Source organism: Macaca nemestrina, chromosome 7 (assembly GCF_043159975.1).
Source record: "Macaca nemestrina isolate mMacNem1 chromosome 7, mMacNem.hap1, whole genome shotgun sequence".
NCBI classification, from domain to species: domain Eukaryota; kingdom Metazoa; phylum Chordata; class Mammalia; order Primates; family Cercopithecidae; genus Macaca; species Macaca nemestrina.
The window spans coordinates 984,882-998,637 of record NC_092131.1 but is presented as its reverse complement, the minus strand read 5'-3'; the positions used below and the strand labels follow the sequence as shown (position 1 = coordinate 998,637).

General features: G+C 42.0%; 1 long non-coding RNA gene across 1 annotated transcript; it reads right to left on the bottom strand.

The window, feature by feature from the left end:
* Window positions 1–4,690: 4,690 nt before the first annotated feature.
* LOC139364074 (uncharacterized) lies at window positions 4,691–13,756 on the bottom strand. The gene is made up of 3 exons (XR_011625316.1): window positions 13,380–13,756; window positions 5,769–5,943; window positions 4,691–5,255 (listed from the first exon to the last, which is right to left on the bottom strand). It is a non-coding gene; the product is annotated as an uncharacterized lncRNA (long non-coding RNA).

Below are 13,756 nucleotides of genomic sequence, written 5' to 3'. Positions count from 1 at the left end.
CTGTGACTATATCAGTTAGTAATCTATTTTAAAACTATAGTCACACACACAAAAAAACACCCACACTCAGCAATGAAACATATATGAGCACAGGCAAAAGTAACACATTTCTGAACACCAAAGCAACATACCTTTGTTTCTATATTATTCTAATTAATTAATTGATTTAAATTTATTTGGATTTATAGTTTGAGGTTTTAGTTCAAAATAATATTCTTCTATGAATGTCTGCATATTCCAATATAAATTATGAAATATATGTAAATGTATGTTTTAGTAAAACTTACTGTAACTGCCATTATTGGCAAACGTATCATTGAAATATACAATGGTATTCCTTATATATTCTCTTATGGCTTACTTCTCATTTTTGCTAGCAGTGTACTTTTTAAATGCATGTAATAATACATTATACATTATAAAGGAATGTATTAATCATAAGGTAAGCATCTCTATTAAAATTTTATTACACAATGTGTTGAAATAACATTCTGCTTTGAAAAATGTGTCAGCTTTTTCCAATTTAAATAACATTTAAATATTTAATTAAAATAAAATATTAAGTATTAAATTTAAAAGATAGCGTTTTGCACGGCCGGGTGCGGTGGCTCAAGCCTGTAATCCCAGCACTTTGGGAGGCCAAGACGGGCGGATCACGAGGTCAGGAGATCGAGACCATCCTGGCTAACACGGTGAAACCCCGTCTCTACTAAAAAATACAAAAAACTAGCCGGGCGAGGTGGCGGGTGCCTGTAGTCCCAGCTACTCGGGAGGCTGAGGCAGGAGAATGGCGTAAACCCGGGAGGCGGAGCTTGCAGTGAGCTGAGATCCGGCCACTGCACTCCAGCCTGGGCGACAGAGTGAGACTCCGTCTCAAAAAAAAAAAAAAGATAGCGTTTTGCAATTTAAATAATGTTTGTTATTCTGCAAGTGTTTTACATGAATTTTTAACATAAACTCTATATGTCGCTTATTTTACAATATTCCTGGATGCTAGAGAATATCCATAAATATAAAACTAAAGTCACCCCAGGATTTCTTCACAATGGCAGCTTGCTAGACGGTGGTCAGAAAGTGTGCAAACACAATAGGGATTTGGGCTTTATCATCAAAACTGTAGTGAGCCCCAGGGCTGAGCACACAGAGGGCAACAGAAACTGCAGAGCCCACTCTGGGGTATTTAGAGAAGGGGAGGATGGGATGGGGTGATGTCTGCAGGACCCTAGAAAAGGGTGAGGAGAGCAGGGATTCTGCAGGTAGATGAGCATATTCTAAGGACTGTTACCTTCCCATACTTGGTTGACTTCAGTGATCATGAAGGGAAGGGAACTGATTCACCAGATGTGGATAAGACAAAGTAAATGGACTTGCCGATTCCTTGAGCAGAGACCGAGGAATAGAAAAAGTGTGAACAGAAGAAGGGAAGGTAGAGAAACAGACGGAGGGTCAGAACTCCAGGAACCACCAAAGTGGAGGACAGAAGCCCTTAAAGTGATGTTTCATCTCCATAAACAGCAGATGAAAGGAAAATAAACTCAACACATTCATATGCTGAGTTATTATTAAAAAAGTATTTAAAATTATGTGACTGACACAGTGCAGAAAACAGAAATCTGTTTATGGAAATAGTTTAAAGTAAACATATACAATTTCTTCATTTTAAAATTTACTTAGATATTATTGCTAGTATTATAAAAATATAAAGAATTGAATTATAGTTCTAAGTTAAGATTTTGTAGAGGAGAGAAACATGCATTCCAAGAAATAAATGGCAAGAGATCCTGGGAAGACTTTTGTTTCACCAGGTGAGAAATCACAAAGCCTAAAAAAAGAAACACACCATCCCCAAGCACTTGATAGGGAGCCACCTTCCAAGAGAACCCTTGCGTCCTGAGTGCCCACTTGTGTCCTGAGCGCCCCCTGGTGGTTCTGAGCGTTCCCTGCTATCTTGAGCTAACCCTGGTGTCCTGAGCACTGCCTTATAGTACTGAGCGCCCCCTGGTGGTTCTGAGAGCCTCCTGGTGTCCTGAGCGCCCCCTGCTGGTTCTGGGCGTTCCCTGCTATCTTGAGCTAGCCCTGGTGTCCTGAGCACTGCCTTATAGTACTGAGCGCCCCCCTGGTGGTTCTGAGTGCCTCCTGGCATCCTGAGCGTCCCCTGGTAGTTCTGAGCATTCCCTGCTATCTTGAACTAACACTGGTGTCCTGAGCACTCCCTTATAGTCTTAAGCGCCCCCTGGTGGTTCCCAGCGTCCCCTGGTGTCCTGAGCATCCCCTTGTGTCCTGAGCGCCCCCTGGTGGTTCTGAGCATTCCCTGCTATCTTGAGCTAACCCTGGTGTCCTGATCACTGCCTTATACTCCCGAGCGCCTGCTGGAGGTTCTGAGAGCGTCCTGCAGCCCTGAGCGCCCCCTTGTGGTTCTGAGCATTCCCTGCTATCTTGAGCTAACCCTGATGTCCTGATCACTGCCTGATAGTCCTGAGCGCCCCCTGGTGGTTCTGAGAGTCTCCTGGTGTCCTGAGCGAGCTGCTGTCCTGAGCACCCCTGGTGGTTATGATCAGCCCTTGGTGTCCTGACCGCCCAGTGATGGTTCTGAGAGTCTCCTGGTGTCCTGAGCGCCCCCTGGTGTCCTGAGCACCCCCGGCTGGTTGTCAGCGCCCCCTGGTGTCCTGGGCGCCCCCTGGTGGTTCTGAACATCCCGCAGTGTCCTGAGCGTCTCCTGGTGGTTATGATCATCCCCTGTTGTCTTGAGCTCCCCCTGGTGGTTCGGAGCGTCCCCTTGTGTCCTGAGCATCCCCTGGTGTCCTAAGAACCCTCTGGTGGCTCTGACTGACCCCTCCTGTTCTGAGCACTCCTTAGTGCGTCCTAAGCGCCCCCTGGTGTTTCATCGGCCCTCCCTGGCATCTGCATTGCCAAGACTAGCTCAGTCGGGGAGACCCAGTGGCCCTAGAGGAATTAAAGACACACGCACAGAAATATAGAGGTGTGAAGTGGGAAATCACTGGTCTCACAGCTTTCAGAGCTGAGAGCCTCGAACAGAGATTTACCCACGAATTTATTAACAGCAAGCTAGTCATTAGCATTGTTTCTATAGATTTTAAATTAACTAAAAGTATCCCTTATGGGAAAGGAAGGGATGGGCTGAATTACAGGAATAGGTTGGGCTAGTTAACTGCAGCAGGAGAATGTCCTTAAGGCACAGATCACTCATGCTATTGTTTGTGGCTTAAGAATGCCTTTGAGCGGTTTTCTGGGTTTTCTGTCCTGGGCGGGCCAGGTCAGGTGTTCCTTGCTCTCATTCCAGTAAACCCACAACTTTCCACTATAGGCTTTATGGCCATCATGAACATGTTACAGTGCTGCAGAGATTTTGTTTATGGCAGGTTTTAGGGCCAGTTTATGGCCTTACTTTGGGAGGCTTCTTCCCAACACATCCCCCTTCCTTGATTTGCAAATTGATAAAGGCAAAGGCAACTTTGTCACAGTGAGCTACTTCTCTCGGCAGTCAAGAGCCACATCTGCAGATTATGCAAAGACAAACAACACGGATTAAAAGCACAATTGTCATTGAAATCACAGAGTTTCCAAGTGTTTTTATCCATTTTAATGGGTTACTAGCTGCTAATTTTTCTGTAACTCCTTTAAGCACTCCAGTTCCTGGCATTAAGGTCAGGTGTGCCTGGGATGCTGTAAATATTTGTTCTTTAATTTTGCAATATCCAAAGACAAGTTTGTAGAGTGTCCTTCTAGATGCTTTTTTATTATTTCCCAAATTTTGATCTTATTAGGAGCTATTAATTGTTTCCATAAATCCTTATGTTTAGTTCCTACAACGAGCCATATCATTTGAGGTTGAGGTGCTACTATACCACCATGGCTCCAGATAATAGGAACTTTTGCCGTACTTCTTATCATTTCTACCATCTGACTGTTTTGTTGAGACCAGCTGAACACAGTGTGGCCATGGCATGCAGACTGAGAGGTGCAATTTAAGCTAAATATCCCCTTAGGTGACCAATTAATACTGATTCTGAAACTAGGCCGCATAAAACTTAGAAACTAGGCCTCATAAAAAAAGAACTTAAAAAAATTAACACCAGGTGGCTCTGGATAGGGTCCCACCCTGCCTCGATAGGGTCCCACCCTGATAGGGTCCCACCCTGCCAATTCCGGGAAACAACCTCATGGGGTCCCACCCTGCCAATTCCGGGGGTCCCACCCTGCCTCGAAGTTCCCGGAATCAACAACTCCAGGAAAAAAACCTCATAAGGTCCTGCTCTAACCAATTAGAACAAGACACCTTGCTGAGGCCATAGACAGACCCAATTACCACGCGCCTAAAGCTTTGTTTGAATTTCGCGCCCTAAGCTGTGTTTGAACTTGTGTTTGCCTATATAAACAGCCTGTAACAAGCAGTCGGGGTCCCAGGGCCAACTTAGAGCTTGGGACCCTAGCGCGCTAGTAATAAATAACTCTCTGCTGTGAATCTCGTGTCGGTGATCCTTCGCGGCGACCCCTGCCCAGGGAGGGAATCGACAGTTCGGGGTCCCAGGGCCAACTTAGAGCTTGGGACCCTAGCGCACTAGTAATAAATAACTCTCTGCTGTGAATCTCGTGTCGGTGATCCTTTGCGGCGACCCCTGCCCAGGAAGGAATCGACAGTTCGGTTCCAACAATTCCATAGGAATCATTGTGCAGCACCTGTGCCTGTTCTGCAATGCAATCTTCCTAAACAAGTACGTTCATTATTTCTGGTCAGGTTCTGTTTTGTTTACAAATGGTTTTTGAAGGTGGTATGCCTCAATTATAGGAGCAGATTTATTATGGTAAACACTGAGATCAGAAAACATGTGTAACTGTGTCATAGAGCGATTATGTCCAGGCATTATTACCAGCCAGGATTGATAAATATGCCCAATAAGTATAATTGTTCTTTGTGTCAGCCCTTGTTGAAGGAATACTCACAGCAGTGGTGATAGCTACTATCAGAGCTCCCATTAAATTACTTCTTGCAACTGGTTGTCCCGCTTTCCTCAGGTTTTCTTCTGCCATCTGTGACAGCTTCTTGATCTGTCCCCAGGTGGGTGGGTGTGTTTGACGAGTGTTGCTCATGACAGATGGGGTCCTCCTCAGCGTCAGCCTCGACATGGCTGCAACTGGGTGTCCTCAGGATCCTCCCAGAATCTCTTCCTTGGCATCTGGCTCATTATAAGGTTTCAGGTGTCTTGATGCCATCCAAGCTGGCTGTTGATTTTGGCCTGGAGAAACACAAGCATAACCTCTACTGCAAGTTATTATTTTACCTATTTCTCAACTTTTTGTTATCAGATCTCTCCACCCAACCAATTTTTCTGCTTCTGCCTTTGCAGCTGGTTTCTGCAGATGCTGTTCAGCTGCTGATAACATCTGGCCTTTGGGCAGGCTCAAAAACTTTAAAGTTAATAATGCACGATTCAGTTGTATCTGTGGTGTTCCATATTATCTGTCTGCCCCTTTCTGCTTTTGCAACTGTTGTTGTAGGGAGAGATTTATTCTTTCCGCTATCACTTGTCTTTGAGAATTATATGGGATACCAGTAATGTTTTTAATATTCCACATAGAGAAAAATGTAGCTAGAGCTTGGCTAGTATAGCCTGGGGCATTATCTGTTTAATAGAAGCTGGAATGCCCATAACCGCAAAACACTGCAAAGGGTGACGTTTAACACAGGCAGAAGACTCTTTTGATTGGCATGTAGCCCAGACAAAGTGAGAAAAGGTGTCCACACATACCTGTACCTAAGCTAATCTCCCAAACAAGGGAATATGTGTGACATCCATTTGCCAAAGAGAGTTAGGTTCCAATCTTCGAGGATTAACTCCTCCTGTAAAAGATGAGGAATGTACCATTTGGCAAGTTGGGCATCATTGGATCATATTTTTATCTTCTTTCCAGGTAAGGCTGTATCTGCATTTGAGACCAGAGGAATTAACACGGGCTAAATTGTAAAATTTTCTAGCATTAGATATTGCATTAGCAACTAGGCAATCAGCCATTTGATTCCATTCAGTCAAAGGTCCTGCAAGAGGTCTATGAGCCCTAACGTGAGTGATGTAAAAATGGTACATTCTACTTCTAACTGCTGTTTTCAATTGGGTAAATAAAGGCATCAGTTGTTCATCTGTATGAAATTGTAACTGAACATTTTCAATTATCTGTGTGGAATGAATAACATATGAAGAATCAGAAATCACATTAATATCAAAAGCAGTCAATCTCATATCAAAAGCAGTCAACACCTCAATTACAGTGACAAGTGCTGCTTTTTGAGCTGCAATATAGGGCGTCTGGAAAACCTTACTTTTTGATCCACAATAAGAAGCTTTACCATTACTAGACCCATCTGTATAACAACGAAAACGCTTAGCAGGCTGCAGGTTGTTTACTGCAGGTATTGTAAATGCAAACCATTCACAGTCTTGCTCAGCTAAGGGAACAGTAAAAAAAACAGTCTTTTAAATCTATGACTGTTAAAGGGCAAATTTTTGGAATTATAGCAGGAGAAGGCAACTCTGGCTGTAATGTTCCCATAGGTTGTATAACTGAATTGATGACTCTTAAGTCAGTTAACATTCTCCATTTACCTGATTTTTTCTTAATTAGGAAAACTGGAGAATTCCAAGGGGAAAATGTTGGAGCTATGTGCCCATTTTCTAATTGTTCTGTAACTAATTTATCTCAAGCCTCCGGTTTCTCTTTACTTAGCGGCCATTGTTCTATCCAAATTGGCTTGTCTGTTAACCATTTTAAACGTATAGGTTCTGGAGGCTTAACAATGGCCACTTTGGTGGGAATTTTGTCTTTCTGCTTGAAGCAGTTCTTTCAAACCTTGCAAATATTTTTCTAGTCCCATACCAAGGACATACCCCGTTTCATGCATCATCTGTTGACTTTGAGGGCTATATAATTGTTCTGGAATTAGAACTTGTGCTCCCATTGTTGTTATAAATCTCTTCCCCATAAATTTATAGGTACAGAAGTTATAATGGTGGAATAGTCCCAGGTTGTCCAACGGGCCCTTCACAATGCAAACTATAACACTTTGATATACTTTAGGGGTTTACCAACCCCAACTATGATAAATTGAGTGGGTTGAATTGGCCATGAGGGTGGCCAGTACTATAGAGAAATTATTGAAATGTCCACTCTGCTGTCTGTGAAACCTTTAAATTTCTTTCCCTGAATAGTTTTTCACGGGTAGGATGTTTCTCAGTAATTTGATTTACCCAATAAGCTGCTTTGCCTTGTTTACTTGTACTTCCAAATCCTCCTGTTCGTTTAATTTCACTTTTTTCCATTCCCACATATGGCACAATGAGGAGCTGTGCTATATGCTCTCCTGGCTCTGTTTTCCAGGGAACAGAAGTAGACATAACAATTTGAATTTCTCCTTTGTAATCTGAATCAATGACTCCTGTATGTATTTGTACCCCTTTTAAACTTAAACTAGACCTTCCTAAAAGTAATCCCATCGTCCCTGCTGGCAAGAGTCCACAGACGCCTCTTGGGACCTTTTGTGGGGGTTCGCCAGGCAGAAGGCTCACAGCTTTTGTGCAGCATAAATCTACTGGGGCAGTACTGGCTATGGCAGGAGACAGACATTGTATAGGGGTGAGGGAATGGCCTGAGCTGGAAATGCCCTGGTTTAGAATGGAGCCCTGGACGGGACTCACCTGGCATTTCCCAAAATCGGGTTCCCTTCTTTGTCAAACTTAGAGTGACACTGATTAGCCCAATATTTTCCTTTTTCACATTTTGGACAAAGATCACATGGTTGTAGATGTGTGATATTATTTCTGAGGACTCTGTTCTGTTCCATTGGTCCACAATTCTGTTTTGGTACCAGTACCATGCTGTTTTGGTTACTGTAGCTTTGTAGTATAGTTTGAAGTCAGGTAGTGTGATGCCTCCATGGTGTCCCTCACAGTAACGCAGGAACTGTTCCTGAGCACTCAGGTTAATCATCTTAAAAGAGATTTTCTGATAAGAGTGTCTAGAGGAATGTTAATTTTCTTTGTACTCAAGGAGAGTCTCATTGGGAACTTCCACTTGAATTACTTATGTTATCACCCACACCAACTGCTCTCTTGAAGACTGCTGGACCAAGCTTATGCTGTTTTCAGTGAAAGTGAATCCAGAGGCTTTGCAGAAGAGTGTGAGAATTCTTGGTCTATAGTATTTCTCTGTCTGACTCTACCAGTTAACTTCACAGGGGACTTCTGCACACAGAGGCTGGGCCTGATCCATGAGGAATACGAATATTGACAGTGATGACAAGGGAAGGGCAGATCAGCACAGACCCCATGGTGTGGACACTGAGGAAGGACACAGATGTGGGATGGCTCGTCACCGGGACCTGCAGGAACAGGGGATGAGCGGCTTTCCATTTGCAGGGGAGGGGCCTCATTTCCATGTCTTTCTCCCTGGGGACATAAGTGCACTAGTCATCAGGGCTCATCCCGTCTCTGTCTCTGGATTCCAGGGAGGGCAGGGTCAAAGGATTTCTGGGACTAGATTTTCAGAGTTGATCTGCCCAGTACTCTTTTTCTCTTATGTGGACCCCATTAGGGTATCTTTATAGTATCAATGTTTATCAACAAATAAGTACAGTAAAAAAACATAAACCTTACCCAGAGGAAATGGAATCCTGCCTGTAGTCTGTGTAAATAGAGCTGTAAGCCCCTGTTGTCTACAATAAAGCAACATCTTCAGTTAGAGTTTTAAAAATGACAATTTCTACAAATTTTCAGAGCTGGAGTCCATAATTACCTCTATCCTGAGCTCATTTTACCACGCAGCTTTTCAGTGTCCGATATATGTGCTTGTCTGAGGAAAATTCAATGTGGGAGCACGTGTGCTTATCTGAAGAAAGAGTTCACCTGAGGAAAGGTGTGCTTGTCTGAGGGAAGAGTCAACATGAGGATGCGTGTGTTTGTCCAAGGGAAAGTCCACGTGGGGATAGGTGTGTGTATTGACTGATAGTAAATGCCCATTCAGAGACAGTGCGTGCCTGAACTGAGCTAAAGTTTAAGGGAAATCTTTCTTGGCCAAGCGAAGATGCGAATCATCTGGATTATTTGCTTGTCAGGAGGGAAACTTGACTGCACATGAACCTGATTAAAGAAAAGTCTCATGTGAACAGAAACATACGTAAATGGAGAAAGTTACTTCATTCTTTGTTGCCTGCATCTCATGCAATTCCCTCCCCACACTGTGTAAAGTTATTAGATATTTTGCTTTTATACTCTCTGCATTTTACCCTCAGGTTCAGGAGGTGCTAAATCATTCTGTAAGTTGTATATATTTCGATTCACACTTTATATCATAAAATTGCGAGACTTAACAAATTGTGTCATGTGTTCACTACTGCAGATCATAAAAAAGTTTCACTGTTTGTAAAAAGTGCCTGTTTCTCATAATGCATACCCTCTCTCTAAATTTCTAGAAAACCTTCATATATTTATATGATCTACAGTTTTGTCTTTTACAAAATGTCAAATAAAATGTGCACAGCATATTTGAAATAACCTCACTGAAGAAAGTGGCACATAAAATTTCTCACCTAGATAACTTTGGAAATTAAGGTGCTTTGTAAATCAAAGTATTAAAAAACTGCACTTAAACACTGTATTTTAATTGATAAACATGCTTCAAACAGGGGGACAAGTTAACAATTCTAATACCACTGTGCAGATATCCTGAACTTGTACACTCATTAAATGAATGGCATATGGTGGGAGGGGATTCCTCACTTTGCAGTTGGTGGTTATGCACAGGAAAGGAAGGAGGACTAGAAACATTCATGTGGCATCATAGTAGATTATAGATTCCAGTGTTTTCTAAAATTGATGTAATAAAGGTACAGAAGATAAGGTACAGAAATAGTTCAGATGTGCATGTACACATGGGTTAATACACACATGCATATTTTCCAGGGCTGTTAGCTTAGAGATCCTAGAAACACTGACACCACATTAACAACACACACCCAATATCACAATTTTGTATTTTAATGTAATTCTTTAATATGAGGAACCAGAAATCGTTAGAGAAATAACTAATTCTATGTATAGAGAAGACAGTAAAGAAAATGAGCTTGGAATTTCTTGTAAGACCAGGACAAAGGAACATGTTCAAAAACAAAAGGATGGGGTGTGCTGTGAGGAAATAGAATCCAAACTAAATGAGCTCACAGGACCGAAAAAAGCTGTGGTGATTTGAGCAATAAAATGAATAATGTAACATCAAATTTTCTCCATAGTGAAAAATAAATGTTAATGAATCAACACTGTTATTAACAGATAATTAAACTTTTAAAAAGTTGGAAAAAAGACATTTTTTATGCAGAAGAATTTCAAACATCTTAAGTTAATAATCCTCCCATAAAGTAGGTGAAATTTAAAGAATTATGCTGTATTGTGGCCAGAGATTAGAGACACAAGTTTCTCTGTTAGAGTTGTTTTGTAATTAGTTTTAGAATAATACAAGAAGTATAATCTATGGAAAATTAAAATTATTTTATCCAAGTTTATACACACATGCACACACACACCTAAGTGTGTATATACATATATATATGTGTGTATATGAACATTTTTCTGCCACAGACACTGAAAAGCAGTGAAAAGACAACTACAGACTTGGAGAATACACTTCTAAATCACATATTATTCAAATGGCTTTATGTAAACTTGGTAAATGAATTTTATATTGGGTATGTAAGGAAACATACAACGGAATAAAAGAAAACAGTTAAATTAAAAATGAGCAGAATAACGACACTTCATCATAATTATATAAAAATAATTGAATATAAAAATTTAATTAGAGATGTGCATTTAAACAACAATGGGATACCACTAATAATCTAGTAGAATGGTTAAAATACACAATACTCATACTGCCAAATGGCAATAAGAATGAGGAAGAACCGAGATCTATCATGCATTGCTGGCATGAGCCCCAAATCATAACTGCACACTATGGAAAACATTAAAACATTCTGATATTTCATATAATGGAGGTAAACGGAGGTAAACAGAGAGATAAAAACGCAGCTGTGTTCCAAAATATTTACAACACGGATTCAAAAACTCATGCTCACACTAGTATCTTCAGAGCAATTCCTATATCCGTTGTATTAATTTGATTGCTTTCTACTGCTTGAATTTCGCTTACAGAGTAAATATTGTACGGAAAATTTCTCAAATAATTAGAGTGCATACACATTTCTCTTGTTCCTTTTCTTCAATGACTTAACCTCACTTTCTAAGAAAGTCTACAATTAAATAATCCCTGTCATCTCCTCATGCCCAGCGCAGCTGCCTCCTCCCTCAGGCCCTCAGACTCTCTCAGGCTGTGGGTTTCCACACTGTGTGTCGTGCAGAGCAATACACGGCCGTGTCCTCAGATCTCAGGCTGCTCAGTTCCGTGTAGGCTGTGCTCTTGGACGTGTCCCTGGTCATATTGAGTGTGCCCTTAAATTTCTGCGTGTAGACTCTGTTACCATTGCTAGGGTTGTTCCATCCCATCCACTTAAGCCCTTGTCCAGGGGCCTGTCGCGCCCAGTGTATACTGTAGCTTGTGATGATGAACCGAGAAAAATTACAGGAGACCTTCACCGAGGCCCAGGCTTCCTCACCTCAGCCCCAGACTGCACCAGCTGCACCTGGGAGTGGGCAGCTGTGGAGAGGACACAGAAGAGTGGATAAAATTCTTTTTGACTGAAAAGTGTTCCCCTCTCATCCAAGGGAATAGGTGTTCCTTTTACCTGTAGTTGCTGCCACCAAAAAACCGATCCTCCCAGCCCAGTCCATGGTGAGAAGCTGAGCTCTCAGGGCATTCTCTAGAGGAGGGATTGGTTGTTGGATGATGCTCTCAGGGCACAGACATCCAGTAGATATCAGGTTATTTACTTCAGTGGATCTCAGCTTATTTGCATATTCATGAGGCAGAACATTTCGTACCTCAGAGCCTGATCCATGATAAGAAAGGGAAGGTAAATGACACATTGGCCTTATGAGAGTGAGATGCAGATGGTCTGAGCCCTAATCCTGTTTGATGAAATGCATGTCCTGCTCCATTTATGAATGTTTGTGGACAGAGGTCCTTTCACTGAAGAATAAGCCCCCTCAGAGCACGCTCCTCATTGTGAACTTTCATTTTATAAGTGTAGAGACCGTCTGGAAGATTTCTGGAACCATCCCTCTCCATGACACTGAGAAGAGGCCTTGGCCCTATTCTGGACCTGTCAAGCACCAGCTCAGCTCACTGGTGATCTGAGACAGTGACTGCTCATCTCCTATATGAGTGTCCAGCAGGTCCCTCTGAGATTTGCTGGGTACTCCTGATCCAGTGTCTCTAGCACCTGCCCTGCGTCTGATTCCCCACGATCTTCAATGGAAGCAGTCTTGGTTTAGAGATTTGCCATGGGATATGTAATTAGAACTGATTTTCTCATCTCAGGAACAATAGGAATCAGAAGTTGAAACAGTAGTTTGGAGTTCTTTATGAACTCACTGCTTCCAATATAATTGTCAAGGAATTTGTGTTCTTAATAATTTAAGGTTAATTTTGAACTCCACTTGTTAGTATTTTATGAAGTATTTACATACTTTCAGTTCATATCCATAGATCCTCATTTTTACATATTGATTTCTGACTCACTTGGTAAGTGCCCTTGCCACACTCCAAGATCCACCACTGCCCTGTCACTCACACAAAGTAGGCAACATTACTTACCACTGAAATCTGAATTTCTTATTTATAGAAATATAGTGACTGCCACAATTCTGTATCCATTGAATTAGTAAAACCATCCATATTCTTCATATTCTCACTATTAAGATATTAATAACCCCAGAAACCCACTTTGAAAATAGTTCTCATTGCCTTAAATTGTATGAATGGTTCAGATATCAGCAACTTGTTGAACTTGTATTTTAGCTTTTTTTTCTGACAAAGGAAGATTCAGTCCTTCAGAGGAAACCTTCTCAGCAGCCTCCTGTGCACCTGCTCCAGGGCTGGAACCTGTGTTGTGTGGCTCCTGAGTGACTCTCCAGCCCAGCCCTTGCCTTGCAAGGAGGTTCCTGTTGGGGCTCACAAAACATTTACCCCCAGCTTCTCTAGCCCAACATGAAATGGCTTTGTTCTGTTTTAGAATACTCTTTCAGTGACACCATATGCTGCTGACACCATTTCTTGAAACAAGTGATTAGCCTTACTAAACCTGTTGAACTCTGCAGGGTGAACCAAACCAAGGATTATATGATGAAGGAGGAAGCTCCTTCTCTGAGCTCTGGATTCACTTCATTAGTGGATCCAAAATGAATACAGAAACTCACAGGAGTTTGGGGAGTGACGTGTTTCTTCAATGGGCTCCTGCAGTTGAATGTTGCACCTGAGAATACCAGCAGGTCCAGATACATTCAGATGACACCCCACTCCATATCCACTATTCCAATAACACATATTTTCCCTTCTTCCTATGTTGTAGCTTATAGGAAGTGCCACCTACACTGACACTAGGCCCATGTATCTGACTTTTCCCCCTAGAGATCTAAAGCAAACAGGATACAAGGGGAGACTTGGGAAGTGCATTCAGGTGTTCTTTTCATTTTCTCAGCTAGGAATCCAGCAAAGCTTCATGATAACAGAAGCTGAGGTCAGTCAGGGAGTTTTCAAGACCTTGGTCTTAAAAATGGTGATATCAGAGGCTTCG